Source organism: Dreissena polymorpha, chromosome 5 (assembly GCF_020536995.1).
Source record: "Dreissena polymorpha isolate Duluth1 chromosome 5, UMN_Dpol_1.0, whole genome shotgun sequence".
NCBI lineage: Eukaryota > Metazoa > Mollusca > Bivalvia > Myida > Dreissenidae > Dreissena > Dreissena polymorpha.
In genome coordinates, this window is record NC_068359.1 from 55,371,084 (window position 1) to 55,395,388 (window position 24,305).

The following is a 24,305-nucleotide window of genomic DNA, read 5'->3' on the forward strand; positions in this document are numbered from 1 at the left end:
TTGCTCTCACATACACTAATAGAACTAAGCTGCTTTCCGTTAAATCTCAGCAGACGATTTATCACTCTGGATCAGCAGACGATTTATTCCATAAATACGATGTATCACGATAAACGATTTATTCCAAAAGCCAATCTTTTGGAGGATTCCGGAGATAGACGATGTATCACGATTGTCGCAAGATAGGTTACATACCACTATTTAAAGATATCAATTTATCTTTGTTTCTGTGTGTACCGCGGTACTCCAGTTTCACCGCATAGCTAGATTTGAAGCTGATTATACATTAAAACACGTCCCAAGTTGTATGAGTGTAGAAAATTAATAACATAACTAAGAATGCTGAGGCACGCTGCGGTTCGTCGCATTATGAAGCCTCAGGTGCGGAATGACCTCTTAAACGTGTATTTGAAATACACAAACGTAGCAACAAAGTGTATTCATTTGGATGTATTTCATTTGATAAACTCATTTTTAAAACTCATGTGCGCATGCCAGGTATATATCTTTTCTCCCGTATGTTTAATGGGTACGTCGTCGTTTGCAAAACGTCGTGTATCCCAAACTATCATTAAATATTTGACCAATCGAATAGAATTACATGCGAATCTCGCTATGCACGTGAAAAACAATAACTGTAAACCAATTGAAGGTTACATTTATTATAAATCTTCTATCTAAATCCGGAATGAGCCAGATGTTTGTTTTCATTAAAGAGACTCAATCAAACACAGCTGAAACGCGCCCGTTTGTGCATCGTCATTCAAACTTAATTGTTTCGCACTTAAAACAGATGAGTACAAAACGCATAATATGTAATATTTAAATGCCTGAAGCGTACATTACAAATTACCTTTTATTTTGTTAATTTTGAAAATATGTGTCAAAAGGTTGAAATCACTGATAATTCGCTGTACTGTCGGGCTATGTTTTTTGTAATCTTACTCCAAAATTCATTATAAGGGATGTTGAAAACCAAACAAAAAATCATCATGTGTTGTTTAACCCATTCATGCCTAGCGTCCTGAAAAAAAGGACATTGCAAACAGCGTAGACCCAGATAAGACGCCGCATAATGCGGCGTCTCATCTGGGTCTGCGCTGTTTGCTTAAAGAAACTTCAATAAGTTATATTCTAAATATAGAAATAAATATACTAGACATCCCTAATTTTGGAATTAAATGGATCCAATTTTGAAGGATGGGAGAGTCCACTAGGCATACGTGGGTTAATGTGAATACCCCCCCCCCTGTTGAAGATGAAGTTTCACTTTATGTGCATTTTTTAATTGTCGCGAAATGACGCCTTTTTTAAATCCATACAAATTATGTACACACACATGCGTGTTTATTTCATGTTACTTTTTATCTAAACTTACACATATTGAACACAACCAAAATATGTATTTGAAACCAAAATTTTAGTAGACATTTTTTTTAAGATCGACTTTAAATAACAATCATTTAATGTGCAGGGGAAAATTTTCCACTGCCCAACGCAGTGTTTATGGGTTTCATACGCACCTGTAACATCATAAAACTCTCCTTGTTATTTTTTTTCAGACCTACCACAATGTCCCTTTCAAATAGCTAGACATCGCGTGGTCAAAACTGGTCATCTTATAGGCTGTGAAAGCTGACCATGAATGCTCACTGATAATTAGCATCTACTCATGCGGAACAGCAAAGGGGAGTCAAGACTGCAATAAAAGCTTTACCGCCATTAAACGATTCGACGACCATCGCTAATTTCTTTCCTTAAGTTTTCTTCAGTGAGAATTTATATAAAGTAATAAATACAATGAATGACAAATTCAATAATAGTTAAATTTTTATGGTCCTTGTAACACAGCGAAATTAATTCAAATATTATCATTATCGAATTTCCAATTCGAACAAGAAGTAATGTAAATCAAATAGATAATTTGATCATACATACAATTTCATTTAAGACAATTATAAGTCACATGTAATAATTCATAGAATATTCATGCAAAAGCATTCAAAACATAATACAAGCATTATACAATATGTTAATAACAATTCAAGCTGAAAACAAATATTAAATATGTAAATAAACAATTAATTTTATAATTGCACAGCACTATACAAACATAGACACAAAGCAAGTTAATAAGCATTAACAAATTATCAATTCTCTTATCTCAAAATGACATATTATATAAAATGAGTTTCATTAAACTACTTAATTTGGGAGGGTGGGACTGGGAAATTCAATTTTTTTAACGCTGTGTGTTCCACGCTTACAAAAACAAGTATGAACTATTTTTTAAAAAACCTGTGCGCTCGAGTTAGCAATTCGACCAATCATAAAAAAAGTTGAAAGTGAACATCGCTCAACCTTATTTTTAGAAAGGTGAGAACTTGTAAACAGAATTAACTTGCGTCATAAATTAAACATTTTAATTCAAGATTAAAATTAGCCAATTGTGTGCTAGCATGTACAGTGGACAAGTGCTGGGCACATTTTTGAAAATTGTGTTGTAATTGATTGTGCTGTGGAAACGATTCCGGAGATTTTCTCACGTTTGCTGCAGCAGCCAACGGGTGCAAGGCCATTATCACAAGGCAGCGAGGAACGTACATGTCTTTGAACACGCGTCCTGCAGTTGAAATCAAGGATACACAGAAACTAAAATGGGAAAGGTAAGTAAACTGTGCGTATAATGTAGTTTAATAAATGAGACGGTAAACGCGATTTCAGTAGCACTTGTAAGGTGTAGCTGAATTCGTTAGAACATGTTAGTCTATGTAAAAACTAAAAGGTAACTCAATATGTGCTAATTGTCCCCTACCGGTTTCACAGGAGGGTACTTACGGTTTTCGCTCTGTGTGTGTGTGTGTGTGTGTGTGTGTGTGTGTGTGTGTGTGTGTGTGTGTGTGTGTGTGTGTGTGTGTGTGTGTGTGTGTGTGTGTGTGTGTGTGTGTGTGTGTGTGTGTGTGTGTGTGTGTGTGTGTGTGTGTGTGTGTGTGTGTGTGTGTGTGTGTGTGTGTGTGTGTGTGTGTGTGTGTGTGTGTGTGTGTGTGTGTGTGTGTGTGTGTGTGTGTGTGTGTGTGTGTGTGTGTGTGTGTGTGTGTGTGTGTGTGTGTGTGTGTGTGTGTGTGTGTGTGTGTGTGTGTGTGTGTGTGTGTGTGTGTGTGTGTGTGTGTGTGTGTGTGTGTGTGTGTGTGTGTGTGTGTGTGTGTGTGTGTGTGTGTGTGTGTGTGTGTGTGTGTGTGTGTGTGTCCGTCCGTCCGTCCGTCCGTCCGTCCGTCCGTCCGTCCGTCCGTCCGTCCGTCCGTCCGTCTCTGCGTCACACTTTTCTGGATCCTGCGATAACTAAGTTCTTTACATTTTTTAATGACACTTGAAAGCTTGATAGATGGCAATATGGTGATTATGAACGTCATTTCATTTTGTTCCTACGTCAAAAATTCTGGTTGCTATGGCAACAAATATATTTAAAAAATCTGAAAATGTTTTAGCCGGTAGGGGACATATATTGCCTGGCAATAGTCTTGTTGTTTTTATGTTATTGTATATTTATGAAACAATTAACTTTACAATCAATTAGTTCAAACCAGTGCCTAAAGTGTGCTTTGCATCTGTTTTAAGGAAAGAAGTTTTCAAAAATATGTATTTTAGTATAGAACCTTATGTAATAAGTAGAGCTTTACTTTGGAAACACACGTGTTTGCCACTTATCACTGTTGTAAATTCACTGCACATTTTGAGTTTCAATTTTTGACCGTTAAAACACCAAGCCACCTAACGTCACCTCACGACACCCCGTGACTCTGTAATATATCTTAAATATGTATTTATGCAAGAAAACCTCGAATAATAAGCCTCGTTTTGGAAAAATGGGGCTAAATGCATGTGCCTTAAGTTCCCCGGACTAATTAAGGACGACACTTGATCCACATTGAGTCTTGTTCTGAGACAACTGGGCATAATGCATGTGAATAAAGTGTTGTCCCAGATTAGCCTTGCATAGAGACGACAGTTTCCGCCTAAATTGGATTTTCGCTAAGAAGAGATTTCATTTAAACGACAAATGTCATATAAGCGGAAAGTGTCGTCTCGTATTATCCTGTGCGGACTGCACAGGCTAATCTAAGACGACTCTTTACGCACATGCATTATTCTCCGTTTTCTCAGAACACGACTCAATTAAACCCAGTTTTCCCAAACAGAGAATGGCCAACTTTAAACTATCAAACTATCAACTATCTTAAAAATGTAGTACGAGACATTCCAGCGCGAGTCGCTGCATTAATCTCAAAGCCGCCAAAAAGTACCACATTTACCTTTCATATGTTTAAATGAAAATCAACTCTACACACAATAAATGACCCAGGTTGTTTCGCTTCTCAACAGATTCGTCGTACGTATTTCCGCCGGTGGTTTTTTGGCTAACTACACAATGGCGATATATCGTGTTAAATATATCGTGCGTCGCCGCGACTGTCGCGCAAAATATCGTGCGTCGCCGCGACTGTCGCGCAAAATAGCGTGTATCGCTTCGTGTGTCGTGTGTCGACCTTGATGAAAGAAGGGCGATATTATAGATGGCACTACCCGGATTCCGTATTTAACTGGAACCAGCTTATCTGAATCAAATCCCTGCCTCATAACGTTGCACCTGAGGATAACAGAGCAATGGGATACATCAATTTTCCCGATATTAGTTTTACTTTTTTGATTTGGGTTATTTATTTGATATTATGAACCTTAACTTTTACACTATTTGCAAATTATAAAGGAAACGATTCAACTTTTCATAAATTAATACATAAACACATAATAAAATCCTATCAAATCTGGTAGGGTTTTCTTGTGATTGCTACGAATGCATGTGAGAACATGGAACGACAACTCTGTGTGAAGATTGGAGTAAAATAAAACCGTTTCCAATCTTGATGGCCTCCCTTTATTTGCGTATTATATTGATCGAATTAAATAAATGTGTACAACCATCTATTTTTCAAATATCTGTGGCATGTTTCTTGATCTTTTAAAAAGTAATCTTATTCTTCTCATTTCATTGTATTTCTATCCACACATAATTATCTCATTTTTAATATATCAGTATTGTCTTATTTTTCACATATCGTATTTCATTGTTCACATATCAATGTCTTATTCTTCATACATAACTGTCTTATTCTTCACACGTCAATGTCTTATTATTCACATGTCAGTGTCGTATTATTCGCATGTCAGTTTCCTATTTTTCACATGTAAGTGTCTTATTCTTCACATGTCAGTGCCGTATTCTTCCCATGTCAGTGTCGTATTCTTCACATGACAGTGTCGTATTCTTCACATGTCAGTGTCGTATTCTTCACATGTCAGTGTCTTATTCTTCACATGTTCTTGTCGTATACTTCACATGTCGGTGTCTTATTCTTCACATGTTAGTGTCGTATTCTTCACATGTCAGTGTCTTATTTTTCACATGTAGTATATTTCAAATGTCAGTGTCGTATTCTTTACATATCAGTGTCGTATTATTCACATGTCAGTGTCGTATTATTCACATGTCAGTGTAGTATTATTCATATATCAGTGTCGTATTATTCACATGTCAGTGTCGTATTATTCACATGTCAGTGTCGTATTCTTCACATATCAGTGTCGTATAATGCACATGTCAGTGTCGTATTCTTCACATATCAGTGTCGTATTATTCACATGTCAGTGTCGTATTCTTCACATATCAGTGTCGTATTATTCACATGTCAGTGTCGTATTCTTCACATATCAGTGTCGTATTATTCACATGTCAGTGTCGTATTCGTCATAAATTAGTGTCTTATTCTTCACATATCATATCTCGTCATTTACACATCATGTCTTTTTATTCACATATAAGTGTCTTATTCTTCAAATACAAGTGTCTTATTATTTACACATTATTGTCTATTATTCACATATTAGTGTCTTATCCGTCACACATCATGTAATGTTGTTAAATGGTATTACCTCTGTGACCACATTTAATGTTATTTCAATACGCAATTATGTTACAATATACCCCGGGTACTGTAAAGTAAACTAAAATGTATCCCGGGTACGGTAAATATACTTAATCGTACCCGGTCGATATTTTAGACTGTACCCGAGTTGTATTACCGCCCAAATTCCGATGTCGTAAAACGCGCTATCGAGTACAGTATACAAACTTCTCTTTACAAAAAACATGTATCAACATGCTTTTTGAGTATGATCGAGTTTCGATAATATAGATGCAATATTACAGAACATTGATATAAATGTAAATATAATAAATAAAATACAATAGCCGACAACGACCGATTTACCGTGAAATTTCCCTAGAAAGTATTAGTATATTTACCGTATCCGGGGTACGTGTAAGTATACTTAAGAGTACCCGGTGTACACGTAAGTAGTACCCGAGCCGACAATGACCAATCGAGCATTAATAATCAGGGGGTTTTTTTGGCCCGATTTTATAGCCGAAATTCGGCTATGTTCCCAATCCCAAAATTTATACTTTTTTCCCAAAATGTGGCAAAAAATTCCCAATTTCCAAAAAAAAAAAAAAAAATATTTTTTTTTTAGAAAGAAATCTCATGTGTATTTTATCTCAATTTTAATTCAATTACATCTAACAAAGTATTATATGATTTTGTTCTTTTAATTTGAATGATTTTAAAGGGTTATATAAAATTTAGTATTTCCCTAATCAGTGGACTTTTCGTGTGGAAAAAAGGCTAATGAATTTATTTTCCCAATTTCATGAAAATGCCGATAAAATTCCCAATTCCAAAGCCATGGGCTATCTTCCCAAAAAGTGGAAAAAAAACCTGAATTATAAGCCCAAATTGATTGCAGATCGAATAAAATTAATGGGAGTCACGAACTCATATTTACACCGATTAAATTTTCGGTTATATAGCATATTTCATTTGGGCGTGAAAATGAATATCACGATTTAAGGATATCTTTAAGTTCCTAATTGCAGGTTATCCGAAAATCTATCAGGTTGCCCTAACATAAAACACCCACCGTCTCGTGTATTCATTCGAGTTGAAAAGAGGAACTAGGCGATGGTTTTGTTAAGATTTTGCAAAGTGTTGTGGTAGTACTAACCTCAGCTTTTTAAACTTCTTGATTGTCGTTTGATGGTTCAGCAATCAAGTCTAGCCAACCATGTTTACGAACTTAAATGGGAGAGATAATTAAACCCAGATATTGGACACGTTGCCAATAAAACGGGTGGATAATATCGAGTTTGGGTGGGTTTAATGAAGCTTGTTCACTTATTTTCGTGTTTACAAATATCAGGGAACGCAAAAGATAAAATTCGTTGCCGGGGAAAGATCTTGTATGTAAGAAACAACCAAGAGAAAAACATCAAAAAACTAAAACAAAAATGCTCGCATCGTTCCTCCAGTCTTCCTTTAAAAATCGAACATATTGTTTTCCACTTCTTTTAGATAAGCAGCAGTGCACGTCAGTTTCGTTATGCACAAAAGCGTCAATTGTAACGATTTATAAACACGTAAAGAGAACTCAACTAGGGTTTCGCCTGGTATCGTCATTTCGCAAGAAGGGGATAATCTGTAAAGAAAAGAGAAGATATCATTTAAGGTTTGAAAATTTGGTATATGTGCATGTTATAAAGCAATGGCTTCGAGGCCATTATTTTGAATTTGCCCTCTATCAATACTACGACGGATATTTATTGGTGACATAATACAGTCGAGTTGCGATTAGCGTGATTGGCCAAAATTTAATTCTGGAAAAATTAGCCTTAATGCATATTTGGAAATTGTCGTCCCATATAAGCTTGTGAGGTCCGCACAACGAAACTTTCCGCCTAGACAAGATTTACGTTTAAAAGAGACGTCGCCCTCGATTAGCATGTACGAACCGGTAAAGATGAAACTTTATGCATTAAGCCCAGTTTTCACAGAACAAGGTTCAACTATATATTGATGGTTATAAGGTTTCTTACTGTTCTCTCAATGTCAACAATGTAATTGTCCCAACATGTTATCATAGCTTTTAAGATAATTAAATGGCCATAAAACAATTACTCGACAATGCTCGGTCTCTATAAAGGCTTTACAACATAATATAGCATACAAATGTTAATTGCGATATGCACATGTCTTGTTAGCGTTATAAACGACACTACGAGAGTTGTACACAAGCGCAAAGTCGAGTATTGCGTATGAGTATAATAAATTGAGTCGTGTTCCGAGAAAACTGGACATAATGCATGTGCGTAAAGTGTCGTCCCAGATTAGCCTGTGCAATGCGCACAGGCTAATCACGGACGACATTTTCCGATGTTATGGCATTTTTTAGTTTGCCGATAATCAAGTTTAGGCGGAAAGTGTCGTCCCTGATTAGCTTGTGCGGATTGCGCACATGCATTAAACCCAGTTTTCTCAGAACGCGTCTCAATTAATCAGCAATAAACTAAATTAATTTTTCAACGATGTGTACCGTGCAACATAAACTTATACTTTAAAATCGTATAATGAATCATCTTATCGACACAATTCAACTGATTAAACTCGGTGATGTCAGTTTAAGTTGTTGAAGATGTACAAGGAGCCCCAATTTCATTAGATACACCCAACGTTAAAACTGCCCCTATATCGAAGTCAAATTCATGAATACCCACGCTTTTCACCTCAGCTCATTTTGTTACTTCTGCAATTATGTATCAATTGTACCGTAGAACCATCAACGCATATTTTACAGTCGTATAATGAATCATCAACTTGTGACGATTGAGCTTATCAAAACGAATGATGTCAGTATACGATGTATTGTATTATGCTAAACAACGGAGTGTCAGTTAAGAATACTTAATTTAAACATTAGATAAACATTATAATAAATGTAAGATTGCAATCTGTACAATTTTACGACTAGAAATAAAATATGCTGATGAAATTTATGACACGTTGTCACGGTAATATGATGTAATGCGTTGATAATTTATAATCAATCCGAGATATAAGTTTACAATGCACCAGTAGGTAATAATGTCATGAGGGATGGCCCCGTGGTGAGAGTAACGTCGGTGTATGCGGGACGGGGTGGGGAAATAATGTCCGTACACCAATTAAAAAAAGGGTTGAAACGAATTTCGAATTATAGGTGCAATTTTTAGCTATTTCGTTAGAACTTAAGATTTTTTTAATTGGGGTATGGTCTGGTGTTGTGGTGTTGAAATCCGGTATAGTTACCACCAACCAAACTTACATGCGCCAGGAGAGGGGATTGACAGAGGTCACCTATGTGAGAAGCGCGTGTATCCGCAACTGCGCTGACTGGGCATGGGACAAGCACAACACTCTAAATCTACGCAGAAAGCGTTAACAATGTTTATGATTTTTTTTTGTCATTTTAATAAACATGGTAGTGTGCTAAAAACGCGTGACTACAACTCACACTCGAGATGCATTGTCCAACTGTTACACGCATTGTTAAAAATGTTACACGCATTGTTAAAACTATTACACGCATTGTTAAAACTGTTACACGCATTGTTAAAACTGTTACACGAATTGTTGTGTCGGAAATAACAGTTCAAAACAGTTGGCGGCTTTGACTTACTAGGATTGATTTGACACCATTTGATCAAGGCCATAGAGTGGACTTCGACGTCATCTGGTTAAAAACATAGAAACACTTGACCCATATGATCGAGTGGGCCATGCTATTATCTGGTTGCGTTGAAGGAGTTCTGCTTATACACGGTGACGGTGTTAGTGTATGGCTATCAAACTTGAATGTAATGCCAACGAATGGCACCGCACCGGGGAGCATAGACACATGCGCATTTATGTAAACCCATTTATGCCTAGTGGACTCTCCCATCCTTGATGCGGCGTCTCATCTTGGTCTACGCTGTTTGGCAATGCGTTTTTTCTAGACGCTAGGCATTAATGGGTTAATGATCAGTCGCCTTTATAATACGATATGCTGTAAAACCAATTTTAAAAATTCGATATTTGGCAGTAAATAATTTACGTCGGTACTTATATTTGCGTATTAAACATTTTATTGAAAAGGAGAATTAAATGCGTTGCGTATCAGGACAGTATGTTTGAACTTTTAACGCGTTAAAGTCATAAATTGGGCGAGCCACGGGAAAATAACCTATCAACTTAAATCAATAGACGTATTTTATGCAAATATGGTATGCCACTGTATGAAATAATGTCTCACTACATAGTGTCAATAAAACAATTAACTACGAACCCTTCAAATAAAATACATTTAACGATACAAACTGTAACTAAATTATAAACGAACTGTAGTCAATTAGTACCAATGAATGAAAATGCGAATATTAATTTTGGAAGCGGAGCACCTCTGAATCTAACATGGAAAGTATTTACGTTGCACTAAAACGGGACTAGTCTATCTGGAAAACAATATGTCGTAGTGTTCAGTATAAGGAGAACTTATACTGCCTTGCTATATGAGCTAGCTTTATTTGCGACGCGGTAGAGTGTCTGCCTGATTTGGAACCGGGAGGTTCCAGGTTCGATCCCCACTATGGTCGGGGATTTTTCTGGCTGGGTTACATATAATTTCTTAATGGACAGCTTAACCTTATGCTAGTGTATAACCCTGGGACATTACAAGAAAAATGAAAAATGAGCAGTAGGGTTGCGCATCCCGCTCGCGGTTACACCTGAATCGTTCGTTATCACCGATTATTGTTTGGGGTGTACGTGAAGTCATGTGCACTTCTCTTAATTGATGGTAATGAATAAATCTTGTAATTATCGCAGCTGCTTTTATTAAAACTAATGCTTCACTTTATGTACTTTTCGCAAATAGGCGTTGTGGATGGGCATAGGGGGCGTCCTCGGTGCGCTTTGGGCATCGGCGGCGGACGGGCGTTTGCTAGGGCCGTGGCGTCCTTGGTTGGGCTTGTGATTTTGAATTGTGTAGTTAAATTGTGCAATTGTATGATTTTGAGTTTAGGCTTGACGTCTGATGGGTATTAATAATATTCAATTATTCACATGTAACGCATGAGCATGTTTTATGATACGTATAACGACGTGTTCTACAGAATGGATTTAGTATCGTTTCAGTTCTTAAATATATGAGAGGGGTTTCGCAACGTTTACTGACGTCTCGAGACTCTTCAACTAAGCGCTGCCATTGGGGTCGATATCTGTTGCTCATTGAACACATACGATCGTCAGAAGATTTGTTTCTCGCATTTATGTGTAGAAAGCCCTGTCAGATACAAACACCCACTCCGTGCGTGTGTTTCAAGAAATAAAATACCCTGCTTGTCATGACACCTAAACAAATGTGTTTGTTTTTATTCTGAATGGTTAGATGATAAATAATTTATGTTTGTCATAAAATGTAATGGAATATAAAACATAAATATATATATATTAACGATGGCGACAATGCTATAGTACGATGGCGAGAATGCGACAACGCGAAAGTTGTTGCTTCTGTTGTTGTTGTTTTGCATACTCTGTTGTGTCTCTTTATGGCTTTCACTAGATGATCGATAAATGTAACAACACTACTTCAAATATGAAAAGTACACGGTTGTTAATTTTGCAAATACATTCGTTTTCGTGATTCGTGACACTATATCGTAAGGTATTATATTAAACCTCACAAAGGCCGTTTTTGTGATTATAAATATTCGGCCCTAGGGCCGATTATATGGCCGATTATTTATAATCGGCCCTCAGAATGTTTGCGCGTGACGTGGAAAAAAATGGCATCCACATTCAGTCTTAGCCACAAATCAACGAAATAATCAATCATAATTTGATTATTTAATGCGTGCAGCACGCCATTTGGATAATACAAATATCGATTGAAACTGAAACTCTGCTTTGCATTATATTGATGCCTATATCTGAGCTATAACAGGATTCACCAAACAGCATAATTTAAAAAGTAAAAGACACACATCTATATCAGCATTTATTCGATTCTTATTATAATAAAATAACAACGACGCGAAATCCGTTTTATGTTATTCTATTCGTTTATCTATATTTATTTTGAAATCACACTTTTTAACTAATGCTTACCACAGTCGCCAAAAACACGATTTACAAAATCGAATGACTTGTCGGAGCGATTACAAGAATTTTACCAAAGCATCCAAATATGCACGACAAATGCACACTCCGAAATACGTTTTTGTTTTCGTTCGATGCTTCAACAATATTTGATATAAACCTTTCACGTCCGAATAGCTAAAACTGGTGCTTTTCGTCACATAAATTACCTCACAGAAATACGTCATAAATTGCGTTATCATTTGAATGAAAATAAAAGTACGGAAAGCTGGTTCCGTAATAAATTTTAGAGAAAGTACAAAACAAAAATAAACAAAAAAGTAAGATATATATTATAGACGTTAATACACGGCTGATCCGGGCCGGGCAGCGATAATCAGCCACAGATCGCATACGGCCGTGGGGCTAAAGCCCTCGGGCCATTATGCTCCCTGCGGGCCGGTTGTCACAGCCCAGCCCGGCTCAGCTCTAAGTATCAAATGACATGCATTTCATAAGGATAATTATACAAACATGATTTACTGCCATTATGCGGCGTCTTATCTCGGTCTACGCTGTTTGCAATGTCCTTTTTTCAGGACGCTAGGCATAAATGGGTTAATGTCATTATTACTTCATAGGGGCTATCTGAACAATACCAGAGGTAAGGGGACATAGAAATAATTGTCTTCAACACAAATAATGACCATGTGTATTCAGCACAAATAGTCTTATCCGCATCTTTTCTGTATTGGTTTCATTGAGACCGAGGTAAACTATTTTTTTTAAAACAACAACAGTTTACCCATTCCAGCGCTAGTTTAACCCATTTATGCCTAGTGAACTCTCCCATTCTTCTAAATTGGATCTATTTTTTTCCAAAATTAGGGATGTCTAGTATATTTCTTTCTATATGCATATGTTCAATACTTTCAATGTAGAAGATCCAAATGTTCTATCGGATCACTGTGTCATACATTTTGAATATGAATGTATTTTGCATAACAATAGTATTCACAGCACAATACGCAATGAAGATTGTAACACGGTTCAATACAAGTTTGTTTGGAACAAAGACTATGAAAATGATTTTCTCGATGCAATTAGAAGTGAGGCTACACAAAACCAATTTTTAGCAATATTGAATGCACTTGACAATGTAAATGAAGATAAAAATGCCTTAAACACATGCGTTAATGATTTTGTTGATATTGTTGAAGGAGTAGCAGTCCCGTTTTTTAAAAAAACAAACAAAGAATAATAATAACAATGATAACCATAGAAACAACAACAACAATACATGGTACGATGATAGTTGTAGAAATAAAAAGATTCATTTCAATTATACATTAAATAAATTTCGACAATGTAATTCGAATCAGAATAGAATTGAGTTAGTAAAGGCTAGAAGTGACTACAAGAAAACCTTACGTAAGTGTAGACTTGAATATGACAATAAACAATCAAAGCTGCTAGATACTAAACGCGTAAAAATGCGAAAGAATATTGGAAAATGCTTAAACAAAGTGCTGTCCTGCCGACGCCAAACATACCTATATCTCGTTTTGAACAATATTTTGAAAGCATAAATAATCCAATGATTACTTCTTTAATCCAAATGAAGACGTGTTATATTTTAATGAGAGGTTTGTAAAACAAGAATTTCAAGTAATGTTTGATGAGCTTGAATGTCAAATAAGTCAGGAGGAAATACATAAAGCAATAAAACCATTAAAAGGAGAGCGTAGCCCCGGGCCTGATAAAATGATTAATGAATTTTTTATGTACGGACATACAGCGTTTTCGCATTGCCTACTTTCTATATTTAATAAAGTACTATCATTATGATTTTTCCCGGAAACATGGTCAGAGGGTTTTATAGTTCCGCTTCATAAAAAAGGGAGTATTAATAATTGCAATAAATATCGCGGCATTACTTTATTAAGCTAAATGGGTAAACTGTTCACTAGAATTATTAGCAATCGAAAAGATTCATGGGCCGAAAAGTATTTTGTCTATGTTGAAGCGCAAGCAGGTTTTAGAAAGGGTATGAGTACTACAGACAATATTTTTGTTTTGCATGGCCTTATAACACATATGATTAATAATAATTAGGGATGGCAAAATTATTCGAATATTCGATTGAATGGTCAGCATTCGAATAATAAAAATGATATTCGCATATTCGCATTTTTTTCCAAAAGTAATTTCACCAATATTTAATGACCTGCGAATCGCTTACTAAAATGCAACCGAAATCACCTGGGAGTAACATGTATGACGTGACGTTCTTCGTGTAAAACTGATAACGCGGCCCGTATCAGTGTTGATTGCGCAATGCAATATACAGGCTCTAAGAAAGGCCCCGACTGTTGTTTGCCAATGGGGTGCTAATTAATGGTTTCAATTGACTGGCGAATAATAATTAAGTTTTGTGATCACAGTATGTACAGCCATTAAAATGTGTGAATTACTCAAATCGCGCAATGCAATATACTTACTATAAGAAAGGGCCCGAACTGTTGTTTGTCAATTAGGTACCAATTAAGGTCTTCAATTAACTGGCGAATAGTAATTTAGTTTTTGTGATCACAGTTTGAACAGACATTTAAATATGTGAATTGCTCAAAAGTAACAGATGATATAAATTAAACAATCATCAAGGAATCATAATTCAAATCTGAAAATGCCACCAGCCCTTTCTGCAGTATGGAATACTTTACACGGTCTGTGGATAAGAAGACCGCAACGTGTAATGTGTGTTAACTTAGTTTTACATATGCGCGGTCTGCTACAAATCTGTGGAATCATAAAAAAATTCTAAGACACGATGTTTTTCATTCTATTTGTGCCCGATTACAGTATTGGTCATAGTATTAGTCGACAGCGATACAATTATTCGATAGCAACGTTAATAAACAGCCTCGTATTTAGCAAACGGATATAACTTACAAACCAATAGAAATTAACACATAACAAGGAAAAATCAATCCAGCCGTTTTATGCGAATATTCGATTGAATGAATTTGCGAACATTCGAATACCGATATTGGTATTCGATGCCATCCCTAATAATAATAAACAATTATACTGTGGTTTTGTCGATTTTAGCAAAGCATTTGATTATGTGGTGAGACCAAACCTGTGGTGTAAACTTATTCGTCTTGGTGTAAGAGGTAAAATGCTAAATGTTATACAAAGTATGTAATATTCAATTAAATCCAAAATTAAAATTCATAACACAGTTGGAAAAGACTTTAACTGCCTTTTGGGTGTAAGACAAGGTGAGTGCCTATCTCCATTTCTTTTTTCTCTATTTTTAAACGATTGAGAAGAAACATTCATCTTAAATGGGTACGAAGGGGTCGACCTTTTGATGTTTCAAATATTTATTCTTCATGTGCTGATGACATTGTACTATTTGCGGTTACACCTCAAGCCTTACAATGTAGATTTGAAATTCTTAGCAGCTGCTGTCAAAAATGGCAATTATAAGTTAATGTTAACAAAACAAAGGTTATTGTGTTCCGAAAAGCGGGACCACTTGCAAGGAACATACAATTTACATATAATAATGAAAATATTGAAAATGTTAGTAATATATCTATCTTGGAGTCGTTTTCACGAGTGGTGGATCTTTAAACCAGACGCAAATAACCTTAGCAGGGCAAGCAAGAAAGGCCATTTTTAAAATGAAAAAAATACTTATATACCATTACAAATATAACAGTAAGCCATCGTTTAGAATTGTTTGATAAACTCGTTAAACCAATTTTGAACTACGGTTGCGAAGTATGGGGCTTTCATAAAGCACAAAATATTGAACGTCTTCATACTCAATTTTGTACAAATATCTTAGGTGTTAAAAGGGCAACCCAAAATGATTTCGTTTACTGTGAGTTAGGGCAACATTCGCTTATTGTAAGTAGATATTTTAAAATAGTTAAATGCTGGTTTAAAATAATAGAAAGCAAAGAAAATAAGTATATTAAACTTATATATAACATAATGAAACATGACTAATTAACACCGTCTAAAAAAATTGGGTTAGTTGTTGCATCAACTGTTGTCAACTTAAGGGTTTTTAGAAGTATGGATACACAAAGGGGTAGGACAAAAAGAAGTTATCTGTCATTATTCAAACAAAGAATTATGGATTGTTTTTATCAAAATATGAATTCACGATTAACGGAATCTAGTCGAGCCTTGTTTTACAGGCATCTTAACATAAACAGTGATTTAAAAATGTACCTTACAAGCATCTCAAATGAAAACCATCGCATTGCTCTTTCTAAACTCAGAGTATCATCTCATCGTTTAATAATTGAATCTGGCCGCTGGCATAAACCCATTGCTACTCCTTATAACGAAAGAAAATGAACACATTGTCAAAAAATTGATGACGAATATCATTTTATTTAAGAATGTTCTTTATTAAATGACTTAAGAAAGAAATATATCGATAAAAAGTATTGGTTACGACCTAACATGCAAAAATGTATTGCACTTATAAATTCACAAAATGCACTAACATTAAGAAAACTAGCTTCTTTTACATTTCTTGGTTTTAAAGCTAAGAATTAACACCATAATCTTTTATATAAGTAACGTCATTCATTAAATTAAATCTCCTATACATGTATAGCATAACATATTTCATTACGAATTGTTTAACTTAACATTAAACTAAAGCTCCTATTCCTGTATAGCTTGACATATTTCATTACGAATTGTTTAACTTAACATTAAATTAAAGCTCCTATACATGTATAGCTTGACATATTTCATTACGAATTGTTTAACTTAACATTAAACTAAAGCTCCTACACATGTATAGCTTGACATATTTCATTACGAATTGTTTAACTTAACATTAAATTAAAGCTTCCATACATTTATAGCTTGCCATAGTTTATTACGAATTGTTAACTTAAGTTGCTTATCCTGTTTACCGGTAATTAAAATATTCATATGAAAAGTAACTTATCTATGTTTTGCTGGTGTTCATAATACTGGTCTTTCTTACGTTTTCATGTATCCAATGTACACAGAAAATTATGATGCGTTAATATACTCATACTGAGTGATCGGCAATTATATCTTGATCGCCTCTATAAAAGGCTCCTCCGTTTATGTACTTTTTATGTATGTTTTGTTTACTTGTGATCGGCAATTATTTAATGATCGACTCTTTTAAGCTCATTTCAGAAATTATTGGATTATTATTATTTTGTTATGTATTTTTCGATTATAATTATAATTATAATCACTCATAATGGGCTTCTCCGCTTGTTTTTATGATTATTGTGTTGTCCATGTACGTTTTATGTATGTTTAGTTTACTTGTGAGTGTGGGCATGTGTGTATGGGAGTGGGTGTATTCGTGTGCGCGTGTGTGTGTGGGTGTATGCGTATGGGCGTGCATGTGTATTATTATCATTATTATTTATTTATTTTTGCATTTTGCTTTGCCTACGTTGTTGTTAATTTTATTGTGAATTTATGTTGTCCTCATGTTCCTACTATGGCGTATTGGATAGAAATAAACACCTATATACATATATTAAGAAGATTTCTTACAGAAATTCCTTTAAGCAAACAGCGCAGACCCTGATGAGACGCCGCATCGTGCTTGTTTCTTGTGTGCATACAGTATTTTTTCTATAATGATTTAATTGTACTTGCTTGTTGCTTAAGTTTACTCGCATTGTTTAACACTTGTAACATTGCATTCGGCAATACTTGGCAAGGGTTTGAGAAAGCTAAAAATTAAACCCTGGATGTATATTTGTAACGTCTTGGGCTTTTAATCTTCATTTACTAATGTTGTTATAATTAAAAAAGATGCTCTCCACCATCCAGTCCACTTTGTTTAACACTGCTCCACAGTGCAATGTTTACAACAATCAAAATTTTGTTTTGCAAATAAATAAGTAATACAAAGATGGCATGCTGTCAACATAATGTTTAAAACGCGTAAAGTGTGGGATGTTGTATGTGGACAATGATGAACAAGGATGGTGAGGTGTACGTAAAACATTTAAATTCTCAATACTCATACGCGAGAAAGTCGGTGTGTCTATTGTTTGCATAAAACATGATTTTTAACAACACAAATTAACCCATTTATGCCTAGCGTCCTGATAAAAGGACATTGCAAACAGCGTAGACCTACATGAGACGCCGCATAATGCGGCGTCTCGTCTGGATATGCGCTGTTTGCTTAAAGGAATTTCTGTTAGAAATATTCTAAAAATAGAAATAAATATATCAGACATCCCTAATTTTGGAAATAACTCGATCCAATTTAGAAGGATGGGAGAGTCCACTAGGCATAAATGGGTTAATACTTAAAGACTCATTATCTGATACAGTCTATCGTATGATGAAGGATTGGTTAGACAGATTGTAGTTCACTGACTCGTACCAACGCCTCCTTTTTGGTTTATGAGTGCATGAACAAGAATAAATTTGCGGATTAACCTCAAAATTGTTAAATATTTCCCGTTGTTAAACAACATGACCCTTTAGACAACAACGTAAACATACATGGTTAGGAATTAATGTTTCACTTATGTACACACATGCTAACAGTCTAATTGCAAATGTTACATATATTATACGCGTAAGCCTGTTTTTACTTTACATGTCAATGTACCAAATAATGTTGGTCGCATACATGCATCTGTTTACTCCAAGGCATACTATACTATACAAAACAAGGGCAACGCTTCAATTGTTATCAACACTAGTATGACTAGCGATAAGGAATTTTCCCAAATGTGTCCAGCAAACCGACTCAATATTGTTTATTGTAAAGAGGTCGTTTTCTATCACATGCCCGTCGGCTAACCTTTCACGAGCGCTTAACTATTATTTAAATTATCCGATCCGTCAAACCGTAACTTATTGTTGAAAACTAAACACTGAAGTTTACAGATCTCGTTTTAAAGATATCTCCTTGGTTAGCCATTGGTTTAATGTCGCCATAACCGTATGAACGAAATCAAAAGCACGGATTGATACGCATTAAAGGGACTGTCCAACAGATCTTGGCATGTATAAAAGCTTATCATTAACTGCTTAAAAATGCTTTATATTGATAAATTTAAACATTTGAACTAAAAATCTCAAGTAACAAATAAGAATACAAATTAAAAAAAGAAGCAAAACACGTTAACCTCCACAGGGCTCGAACCACTGACCCCTAAAGCCCTGGAGTTATGAAGTAAAATGTTTCCCATTTTTATCACTCGACCATCCACGCTCACGACTTTTGCGGAGGTATTTTTTAGTTTTTAGATGGTCGCTTAGCGACCGTCTAAGGTGGTTAGTCTAAAATTCAGGTCGATACGCCTTAGCTACTTGGAGCCCAATACCCGCTTACTACGCGTATCCGCGCGAGAAAGAAAGAGTTGTATAATGTATGCAAGAGTTTTTAGTTCTCCAGTTATATTCATTCACAAATGGAAACATGATATTAATATCGTGTTAAATGCAATAGTTTCGAACGGTGCTTTTATAGAAAAGAATCAATAAACAATGATCGTATTGTACGTGTCGCAGTGGAGATTGTTTATGAAAGAATAAAATAGTCCACTTTCTGCAGCGTCTTAATGACGTAGTATTTTTGCTCAGTCCATTCATAATATGAGGCTATTAATAGATGCGCCTGTCGATAAACAAAGGAAAGTCCACGGGCGATAACAACAGAACAACAGAACAGAACAGAACATATGTTTTATTTTGACTTGCACAATGTACATCGTCAGTATAACAAAAAAAACAAATCATGATTTAGATTCATGTCACGTTTATCATATAATACATAGTTTTAGTACATACGGTATACAATAAAATACATTACTTCATATAGTATATTATTTCAGCACATACGGTGTGTAGCAAAGTACATACGGTATACCTGGTTTTTACTATACTATACATTTGAATATTTTAATCAAATAAATTGTGTTAGTTCAGAATTTTTAAGTTTCATTATTTAAGAGGATGAACTTACATTCAACAATGTGTTTCTTTTATTTAATGCGTATTTAATAAAAAGAGAAATTTTAATTAATTTGGTCTTGTTATCAACGCAATAGGTTACGCTCTCACATACACCTCAATGACGTAGTACAGTTCATTCGTTGAGGCTATTAATAGATTCGGGAAAAAGTTTACGCTTATTTATATTCTCAATTTATAAAACGTTGAACATAAGTTCACAATAACTTCAGATACGATAGACAAAAACAAAAAAATGTTTCATAATCGTTAAACCCGAATATAACAGACAATGCATAATAATAATACAGAATGTTCTGTTCTGTTCATAATAATAATACGAATGACCTGTTTCGTAACCTCGTTCATGCTACTACAGCGGGTATTTCTGGAAAACGTTCTTTTGTTCTCAACAGATAGCGGCGATCTTTTGTATTTACGGGTGCTAGCAACGCAATAGTAGAAGGTTAGTAGAAGGTATAAATTGTTTATATACACAGTTCTCAATACATAGACAGTTGGATATGAGTTCATCAATTACTAAAGGCATACTATAGGCAACCTCGAAAATGCTTTATAATCGCTAAAACCGAAAACAACTAAATATAACAATAAATATCTTTTAAAAATGTCGTCGGCGTAAACGCTGACTTTGAAATAAAGTTTGCAATTTTCTTTTCTAAATAAATAAATACAATTACACAAAAGTTTAACTATTGTGTTGTGTTTTTCACTTGTAAGTTGCATATTCACCGCATGAAATGTGTGTTAGCATTGTCAAACCACACATTAGTGTGAGTAGATAAAAAAATATACTACGGGAGAGCACTTCATATGTGTCCTCATATGCCTTGTTATGAGTATCTTTCTTCACTATCGAAATATATCGTATGTTGATATTTTATTTAAACGCAGTTTTCTTTCGACACATTTAAATCACACGTCAATAGCGCCGTCATGTGAAAATGGGTCTTATGCGTTTCGGCAAGCGTTTGTTAAACCCAACATGTGCTTTTGCGCAGTCAGATCATAGGCGATGCTGTTCGCTATAAAATCACTCAATATGTTATGTTTCTCCTTACCAGAAAGAGAGATAGCTGAGTGGGCTATCTATATGATGGGCGCATATGGAATAAGTCCCATTTTCGTATGACGAGGGTCATTACAAATCTCATTGCGAATTGAAAATGCCACATTTAAGAATGCTTTTTGATACAAAATTGAAATCAAAATAGCAAACTTTTAATAACGGCAGCCTATCCACACATTAAGGAATGATTTCCAGACGTGCTGACCAAGTACGGCAAACATTGTTGTATGATAATTAAACGATTTTCTCTTATCGTGACACTATACTATTTCGCTAATGATTGTTTTCTCATCTTGGAGGCGAAATTGAAATTCTGCGAGATGGATTGTAACGCTTAATTGTTACAGGGCCACAATTGGTGTCGTTTGAGCAAACAGAGAGTAGTCCGGAATGCCTAACAATGAACAGTGCTACATCCTTAGAATTGAGCACATACGCAGTGATGTAGCAAAAATTCAGAGGTTTATCTCGAATCAGCTTATTAAATATTCGAAAATATTCATGCGTGTCTGTTGGCGTTATGTAAAAGTCACTAAGATGAAAACTGAGTAAAACAGCTATGCCTAAAAGCGCATTAGTGCTCTATACATATGTTTATGTCAGCGTTGTTGACACCGTGTGAACTGCTCCGGTAACAAGTAAAGCATAAACAGCAATGTTAATATACTATTTTGAATTTGTATATGGTGTCAAAAATCAAAATGTTTGTACACGGAACTTTCATTATGAATTTATATTCTTATTGAGATAGGTATTTGATATGATAAAAAATATTCCTTTAATATGATGGTGACTGCAAATTGTCTTTATATTATGTTCTCATTACCATTTTCATCATACTTTCTATGCTTTCAGAACGTCCAAAACGCATGTTGTTTTTATTTTGTCTTAGTTATTTCTATGAAATAATAAGGATGATAAAAACTCGACCCGTGCGCTATGACACAAATTCTATAAACTTGAATGGCGTGTGTTCATTTCAAACTTGCGATTGATTTAAAAAAAAAAGGAATTGCGTGTTAAATTATGCAAAAGCGAACATCTTCAGTGCCTTAAGCGCTTTGAATTTTAAACATGAAAGGTTTAAGAAAGTGATATGAGCAAATTTTTCAGTAGATTATAAAGAATATGTCCTATATTCACCAAACCATTCTTAGACATAAGTATTAAAAACAAACATACTTAGATTCAAGAAATGTACTAATGGGTTTGCATACATGCAGGCTACCAATGGTGCCTATGTCAGTATTAAAATATTCTTTATGAAACACTAGGCAAAAAGAGGTGGACAAAACTATATCATACTCAAAAAAGCAACTCTTTTAAATAAAAATCTCAAGAATATTCTTTATTCTTATACTAAATTGCAAGAATAGTTTGGTGAACATGGGCCTAGGTTAGTGAATGTCCTAGATGAACAACTGGATTCAGTTTAATTATCTAATAGACACAGAGGAACAATCAGTTAAGAATCCTCTCTCATCTTTAACGACATTACATTCCACCTAAAAAGAACCTCAACCAATAATACATGTACTGACTTTCTAAATGCACATTTACAAACCCAGCCCAGCAACTTATTTGACTGGGTCTATTTATGCCCAGCCATTCTGCTTGGCCTTGACTTTCTGCCAAATCATAATTGCTGTTAAGACATATTACTATTCACATCAAGGTTGAATAAACAACCAGTTTATAAATCTTAAAATCTTTCTTTCATGTACAAGAGTATTTATGAAAAGGTTTAGAAGGCCTTTTGTACCTCTGGTAAGCTATTCAATAGGTAGATTATAGCTTGTGTATAATATAGGTTATTTGATATTCTTTCTTTAAGACAGCATTGATCCCCGCTTGCCAGCTGTATAAATAACTTGGCCGCCAGCCAACAAGAAATTGTTGTTTATAGTTATTTGAGGCGTAAAACGTATGTTTTACCCCGTGCAATACACCGCAAACAAAAATGTGTGTCAGTCGCATAAATGATTTATCGAATGCCTCGACCGATTTCAAGCAATCAACATTTGCGAGGGCATTGTCCGAAGTTTTACAGGTAGCGTCCTATTTGATGAGATATGTGATCACAAAACCGATGTAATCATAACCCAGTTATGCCTAGTGGACTCTCGCATGCTTCTAAATTGGATCAATTTATTTCCAAAATAAGTGATGTCTAGTATATTTATTTCTATATGTAGAATATTTCTTACAGAAATTCCTTTAAGCAAACAGCGCAGACCCTGATGAGACGCCGCATCATGCGGCGTCTCATCTGGGTCTACGATCATTGCCAACGATGGTTAAGTTCAGGTTCATACTATTACAAACACGTTCTATGTACAAGTCGTGTTTTTATTGAGATATTTAACAGTTTTCAAATGAGTTTTAATTTAAGAAGTACGTGCCATTTAAAACAATAGTTTCTATGAGGTTCCTTTCACTTATTACGTCAACAAGCTTTCAATAATACGCATACGTAAGCAAACTTTTAATCTTATTGCGTTCCATGTGTCATCGACCGTCGCGTCAGTGGGTTGATGCAATTGAAACAAATTTGTCCATCTTATAGTACATTGATTTTAGGCAGATAACAATATTTGGTTTGACGTAATCGTTCGATATTAACACTTAACACAATAAGTTAAAAAAAGTAGGTTTGTACATCTTTTACCCTCGAGGTTTACTTAAACCAGATGACTATCAAGTGCAAAAGTCGTGAAGGATTTCTTGTGCATGCAATTGTTATGCAGATATATATATATATATATATATATATATATATATATATATATATATATATATATATATATATATATATATTCATGGTATTGTTAGATAGTTAAATATGCCTGTTGAAACGTTAGGCCAGAAACTGAGTTGTTTGTTTATGCTACCAACTCCAAACAATAGGGTTGAAATGTCGAATAATTTAATTGTTTCGTTCATTTGTTTCTATACCACACTTAAATAATGATGTTTATGACGAGTAATCGTTCCTATCACTTTGCACCATATGTTGGAGCCTGGCTTTGTGAAAATGGGTTTAATGAGTGTGCGGAATGCACAGGCTAATATGGGACGACACTTTACGCACATGCATTAACCCCTTTTTTCACAGAGCATGGCACGATTGAATTATGGCTTCGGCTACAATTATTTAAGGA

General features: G+C 35.0%; 1 pseudogene; it reads left to right on the forward strand.

Annotated features, from left to right (window-relative positions):
- Positions 1-2,556: 2,556 nt before the first annotated feature.
- The window catches only part of LOC127832458 (sodium- and chloride-dependent glycine transporter 2-like), a 33,849-nt pseudogene continuing 12,100 nt past the window's right edge, over positions 2,557-24,305 (forward strand).